This window comes from Oryctolagus cuniculus, chromosome 14 (assembly GCF_964237555.1).
Source record: "Oryctolagus cuniculus chromosome 14, mOryCun1.1, whole genome shotgun sequence".
In the NCBI taxonomy this organism is placed as follows: Eukaryota; Metazoa; Chordata; class Mammalia; order Lagomorpha; family Leporidae; genus Oryctolagus; species Oryctolagus cuniculus.
The window spans coordinates 91,926,238-91,934,099 of NC_091445.1; positions in this window are offsets into that span (position 1 = coordinate 91,926,238).

Consider the following 7,862-nt stretch of genomic DNA (forward strand, 5'->3'; position numbering starts at 1 on the left):
GTGACTGCAAAACAAATTATCCAACAGTTATTGGCATAAAAGTATCATCATTTATGCTGACTGGTTTAATGGATCTGGAACTTGGACAGCAAACAAGTAGGGATTAACCATGCTAAATTTTACAGGAATAGTAGCAGCTAACATTGAGGTCTAAAGTGATCTGAAAATTCACCCACTCTTTGGGCACCGGGGAGGGCTGATGCTGGGAAGACCGAAAAAAATGGGTATTGATACAAGTCTGGGGAATCTGTGGATGTGGACTCTCTGTGCAGTCTGCACAGTGTGGTGGTTTCTAAGTAGGCCAAATCTTTTTTTTAACTTTTATTTAATGAATATAAATTTCCAAAGTACAACTTATGGATTACAATGGCTTCCCCCCCATAACGTCCCTCCCACCTGCAACCCTCCCCTTTCCCACTCCCCCTCCCCTTCCATTCACATCAAGATTCATTTTCGATTCTCTTGATATACAGAAGATCAGTTTAGCATACATTAAGTAAAGATTCCAACAGTTTGCTCCTACACAGAAACATAAAGTGAAAAATACTGTTTGAGTACTAGTTATAGCATTAAATCTCAATGTACAGCACACTAAGGACAGAGCTCCTACATGAGGAGTAAGTGCACAGTGACTCCTGTTGTTGACTTAACAAATTGACACTCTTGTTTATGGCATCAGTAATCACCCTATTCTTAGGTGTTTAAATTTAACTGAAAAGTGATCCCTGTTAGGAATTTGGAAAACATTATGGTGAGTGAAATTAAACCAATCCCAAAGGGACAAATACCACATGTTCTCCTTGATAGGTGACAACTAACTGAGCACCAAAAAGGAAACCTGTTAAAGTGAAATGAACACTATGAGAAACGGTGACTTGATCAGCCCTTGCCCTGGCTGTTGATGAACAACTTAATACGTTATCCCTCTTAGTATTTTTTTTTTTGTTTGTTCTACTTAATACTTTTGGTTGAATACTGTAATCAATACACAATTCTTCTTAAGTGCTGAAACTTAAGTGAAAAGTGATCACTGTTAAATATAAGAGTGGGAATAAGAGAGGGAAAAGATGTGCAATTCGGGACATGCTCAAGCTGACTTACCTCAAATGCTAGAGTTAGAAACATACCACGGGATTCCAATTCAATCCCATCAAGGTGGCATGTACCAATGCCATCTCACTAGTCCCAGTGATCAATTTCTGTTCACAATTGATCATAATGATAGGACTAAGAGTCAAAGGGATCACATAAACAAGACTAGTGTCTGCAAATACTAGCTGATAGAATGAAAAAAGGGAGAGAACGATCCAACATGGGAAGTGAGATACACAGCAGACCCATAGAATGGAAGATGTCCTAAACAGCACTCTGGCCTCAGAATCAGCCCTTAAGGCATGCGGATCCAGCTGAAAAGCCCATGAGAGTATTTCAGGCATGGAAAGCCAAGACACTCTGGAAAAAAAAAAAAACACCTAAATGAAAGATCTCTGTGAGTGAGATCCCAGTGGAAAGAACGGGTCATCAAAGAAGGAGGTACCTTTCTCTGAAGGGAGGAGAGAACTTCCACTTTGACCATGGCCTTGTCTAAATATGATTAGAGTTGGTGAACTCAGGGGTCTTCCATAGCCTTGGCAGCTCCTGGCAAGAGCCAATATCTTACTGTTGGTTTATAGCTGCCAAGACATGTCTGAAGAGCACCAGGCAAAAACTGTCAGTTTCTCTAACCTAGCCTCAGAAATCTTGCACTTTTATTTCTGCTGCATTTTTTTTCATTACAAGAGATTCTGCTATTTGCAGTCAGAGCCTCAAAATCTTTATAGATATGTTGTAAATCAGTAAGACTATAGACACCTGGGACCTTAAGGATGCACTCTTCAAGGGAAGAACCATGTGCAGGGTGACCAGAAAAGAAGATATCAAATCATACATGTTTAGACAGCCATTTCTCAGAAAAGTCAATGTTGATAATGAAGAATGTTCTAACAGCACCATAATGATGATGGTAAAGACAATGACGATGAGACAGCATTTACAAATATATTTCTTAAATTGAACAAATGAATTCAGGAGACAATTTTTTCGGATGATATATTTATGCCTATATACATATATATAATTATTTTCTGAATAGTCATCAAATTATTGGTATATGCTAAAACACTATAATAGCAAGACATATAGTCCTTTGTTAAATTTCAGGAAAATGCATGTCTACCTCACTTATGAGAAGAAACAAATGCAAAAAAGCCTGCCTAAAATAACATAGCTAAAGTTATTATTTAACTGTGTCTCCATTTGTGTTATAGTGGAAAGGTCATTGTTGCTACAATACAACAAAAACTAGAATGTCAGTGAAAGTAAAATTCAAAATGAAGGTCAATAATCAATGGTATGAGAAAGAATAATAATTTTTTTAATTTATCCAGTGATCATTCATTGATCTTATTGTCTCAATGAGCTGGGAAAGTTATTGTGAAAACCCTAACTACAAACTACAATGGCACTAACAACAAAAGACTCCTACTCTCAGAAACAGACATCAGAAACATCTATAGGAAACGGTTTTCTTAAACACAATTCAAGAATGGAAACTGACCTAATTTAGACATGAATTCTGCCACTTTGTCAGTTGATACTGTGATTATTAACATCATACACCTGCTACAGGAATGAATCCAATGGTCATATAATCCATAAAAGTACTACTCAAAATAACTCCAGTGAAAAACCATGACTAAGATAGATAATAAACAGAGATAAATTCTGATAGTCTTAGTTCTTTTAGGAGTCTGCTGAAAAATATTCAGCAAATAAGTACAGAAGGGCAGAATAAAAATAAGTTAAAGAAAATTATCATACTTTATTAAATATCTAAGAAAATGTTAAAAGTGATATTTATGATTTTTTACTGAGATTGATATTCAACATGATTTTTCCTAAACATTGAAAGAAAAGTACTATACTAGTATACATACCAAATCTCTCTTTCTCTCTCTCTCTCTCTCTCACACACACACACACACACATACACACTTTTTTTCCAATGCATATTTGAATTAAAGAAGTGAATACAGTTTTAAACTTTTCTCTGACAAATGAGCTATAATCACTCCCTGGAGACAGTGTCTTCAACAATTGGTGTTGGGAAAATTGGATCTCTGCATGCAGAAGTATGAGACAAAACCCCTACCTTACGCCTTATACAAAAATCAGCTTATGAATTTTATGATCAGGGGTCTAAACCTCAGTGCTAGAGGACAACATAGGGGAAAGACTGTAAGACATCGACATAGGCGAGGACTTCTTGGATACAGCCCCAGAAGTACAGACTGTACAGGCAAACATATACAAATGGGACTGCATTAAGCTAAGAAGCTTATGCCCAGCAAAGGAAATAAGTAAAGAAGCAACTGACAGAATGGGAGAAAATATTTATAAACGGCACATCTGAGCCGGCGCTGTGGCTCAATAGGCTAATCCTCCGCCTTGCGGTGCCAGCACACCGGGTTCTAGTCCCGGTCGGGGCGCCAGATTCTGTCCCAGTTGCCCCTCTTCCAGGCCAGCTCTCTGCTCTTCCAGGCCAGCTCTCTGCTGTGGCCCGGGAGTGCAGTGGAGGATGGCCCAAGTGCTTGGGCCCTGCACCCCATGGGAGACCAGGAAAAGCACCTGGCTCCTGCCATCGGATCAGCACGGTGCGCCAGCTGCAGCGCGCCGGCCATGGCGGCCATTGGAGGGTGAACCAATGGAAAAGGAAGACCTTTCCCTCTGTCTCTCTCTCTCACTGTCCACTCTGCCTGTCAAAAAAATTAAAAATAAAAGCACATCTGATAAAAATTAATATCCAAAATATATAAGGAGGTCAAGAAATTCAACAAGACAAGCAATCCAGTTCAGAAATGGTCTAAGGATATGAACAGGCATTTTTCAAAGATGAAATACTAATAGCCAACAGACATAAAAAGATGCTCAAGATCACTAGCCATTAGTAAAATGCAAGTAAAAGCCACAATGAGGTTTCAGCTTGCCCCAAGTAGAATGGCTATAATCCAAAAATAAAAAAAATAACAAATGGTAGCAAAGATATGAAGAAAAAGGTACCCTAATACAGTGTTGATGCAAATGTATGTAAACCAGTACAACCACTACGGAAGAAGGTATGGAGATTGCTCAGAAATCTCAGAGTAGATGTACCATATCACCCAGCCATCCCACACCTGGGAATTTACCCAAAGGAATTGAAATCTGCATATGAAAGATTTATCTGTACCCCCCTCTTTATTGCAGCTCAATTTGCAATAGCTAATATATGTTATCGGGGCCCCAGTGTGGCACACTAGGTTAATCCTCCGCCTGTATAGCCAGTATCCCATATGGGTGCCGTGTTCTAGTCCCGATTGCTCCTCTTCCAGTCCAGCTCTCTGCTGTGGCTCAGGAAGGCACTGGAGGATGGCCCAAGTCCTTGGGCCCTGCATCCGCATGGGAGACCAGGAGAAGCACCTGGCTCCTGGCTTCAGATTAGTGTAGTTCTGGCCTTGGCAGCCATTTGGGGAGTGAACCAATGGAAGGAAGACCTTTCTCTCTACCTCTCTCTCTCACTGTCTGTAACTCTACCTGTCAAATAAATAAAAATCTATAAAAAAGATATGTAATCAACCAAGGAGTCTTTCAATCGATAACTGGATAAAGGAATTATGGTATACATAATGGAGTATTACTCAGCCATCAAAAGAATGAAATCCTATCTTTTGTAACAAAACAGATCCAATTATGGCTAGTGAAATAAATCAGCCCAAAAAAGACAAATATCATGTTTTCCATGATTTGTGATAATACACAGAGTACAAAAAAGGTATATGAGTGAAATTGACGTTTTAGATTCAATTGTTTATAACACTTATTTATACTCCTGAGTAACAGTGGTTTTCCTACTAACTGCTTGCTGAATTTTGTATTTAGTAGAGGGTTAAAAGCTTGTGATTATAAATAAAATGAAGGGGGCGGACGCTGTGGTATAGCAGGTAAAGCCACCACCTGCAGTGCTGGCATCCCACATGGATGCTGGTTCAAGTCTTGGCTGCTCCACTTTCAATCCAGCTCTCTGCTATGGCCTGAGAAAGCAGTAGAAGATGACTCGAGTGCTTGGGTCCCTGCACCCGTGTGGGAGACCAGGAAGAAGCTCCTGGCTTCGGATCAGTGCAGCTCCAGCCATTGTGGCCATCTTGGGAGTGAACCAGTAGATGGAAGACATCTCCCCTTCTCTGTCTCTGTCTCTCCTTTTCTATATGCATAACTCTGACTTTCCAATAAGGAAGTCTTTGAAAAAAATTAAAGTAAATTGAGGAGCTGGCACTGTAGCATAGTGAGCTGGATCTGTAGCACCAGCATCCTATATGGACACTGGTTTGAGTCCTGGCTACTCCACTTCCGATCCAGCTCTCTGCTATGGCCCAGGAAAGCAGAAAATGGCCCAAGCGCTTGGGCTCCTGTGCCCATGTGGGAGACCCAGAACAAACTCCTGGCTCCTGGCTTTGGATCATCATAGCTCCGGCCATTGCAGGTATTTGGGGAGTGAACCAGTGGATGGAAGACCTCTGTCTCTTTCTCCCTGCCTCTGCCCTTCTGTAACTCTGCCTTTCAAATAAATAAATTTCTTTCAAAATAAATTGAAAGGATGTCATTGTAAAAAAAAAAACAAAAATAAGAAAGGAAGAAGATGGAAGGATAGGAGGGAGGGATGGAGAGGAGGAGGGTAGGATGATATATCATTATATTCTTCAAAGTGTATAATAAAGTTCCTGAAGTTTATTCCCTTTAAATTTTTAAAATATATAAAGGGAAATAAAATTGTCAAAGCAATGTTTGAAGAATGATAAAGTACTTTTAATTTCTGAAAAAATGTTCTTAAATGTGGTGTTTGCATTATCCCATATATGAATTTAGTAATCTTTTTTTCCAAGGGATAGGAAATGCCACAAGCCAGGTTTATCAAGCTATTACAACAGGCAAAGCCAAATTATAATGAGCTAGTACATGTTTTCTCTTGTGACTTATTTCAAAGTCTCATTACTTTTAAGTGTTTCCTCATGAAACTCTCTCCCAATGTGTTTTATTCAAATATTGAAATGCAATAATGTGCATCAATTATATAAATTCAGACTCTAACAAACTCCAAAATATGTGGACACCATTTTTCTCATTTGGAGAGGCGTTAGTTGTATTTCTTGACTAATTGACCATTAAATCTTCTTAGGTCTCAGACTGCACAGGTGGATCCTTGCAAGTGTGAATATGGTGGAACCAAATGAAAACCTTCCCTGAACTTGATCCCCTCCCCCCGCCTTTTCCTAACACATTTGCCCTTTAATACAATTTTTCTTAAATTTAGCACAAAGATAAGTTCATTTACTGGGGAAAGGGGACAAAGCACATTAAAACAGAGCCTATGAGATGAAAGGACATTTATAAATCAGACATTCTAGAAAATGGTGTACTGAATATGACACATCCCTGTCCAGCAAACAGTTGGTGTGAGGATGCCACAACCTAGGATCAGAGAAAGCCAGGAATCGAAGTGGAAATGTTGTGTCTTTTGTGATTAAAGAGAAGGTGGCAGAATGTTCTGGGGATGTAGGCAGGGAACCATTTTCTAAGTTGTTGAATTTCCATTTCAGGAATTTAAAGAGAGTGTCACTCCCCCATTCGCAGAGGAACGACACTGGACCCTGCTCTGTTCTTTCTGCCCGGCTCTTCCCGGGTTAGCTGCCAGCCCCTCCACCTCCGTGGAGGGGCAGCACCCCCTGCTGCTTTCCCCGCTTCCACGGAGGAGTGGCACACCGCTGGCCGGCTCTCTCGGGGGCTGCTCAGATGTTCCTCAGGTGTTCCTTCAGATGTTCCTGGTGCATGTTGTCTCTCTCCTCCTTTATAGTCCTCTTCCACCAATCCCAACTCTGCTGCCCACACGCCGAGCACACTGCTCTCCTCCAATCAGGAGCAGGATCAGCTCCTGCAGCTCGTCAAACTGATGAGGCAGCTGCGTAGAGGTTGTTTGGTCTTTCTCTCAGCGCCATATTGTGGGAGAGAAGATGCATAGAATAAGTCTTAATTCCAGTAACTTAGTCTAGTCTCAGTTGCTCCCCAGAGTTCTCCCTTTCTTTTTATTCTTTGGCATTGATATGCGCCTGTCTTCGGTGCCCCGCAGTGCACACTCTGCTCTGCTCTGCTCAAGTTGCCCACAGGTGCTTATAGCCCTACCAATCAGGCAAACGGAATCCGGGTCCTCTCATCGCCATGTTGTGGGGAGGCTTTTAGGTGCTGATGCGTTCCTGTGTTCGGTGCTCTGCAGCGCATGCTCTGCTCGAGCTGCCTGCAGGTGCTTACCGCCTTACTAATCAGGCAGACCGAATCCAAGCTCTCTCATTGCCGTGTTGTGGGGAGGCCTTATTTTTCTCTTATTTCTCTATCTCCGGGCATTCCTATTTCTCTTATTTTACTTCTATCTGCCAGCATTCCTATTTCTCTTATTTTACTTCTATACTTCTGTTTCTCTTATCCCCGCGGCTTCCCGGCACCCCGCACCGCAGCGGCTTCCCTGCTCTGCGTGGCTTCAGCCCATGCTTCTCTTATCTGCGCAGCTTCCCGCTTCAGCTTCGCATGCGCTCCGTGGTCTCCGCGCCCTTCACGCCCGCACCACGGTCTCCATGCTAGCCCCGCGCTTCCTATCTGCTCGCGCCCCGTGCGCTCTTCTCCCCTCGTGCCCCACGCGCTCTCTGCGCTCCGCGGCTTCCGTGAATCACGGCCTAGCTCACATTTCTGCTACTGGTTTAGTTTTCAGTCTAAGTTCCCCGGGCTAACCTGACGAATTC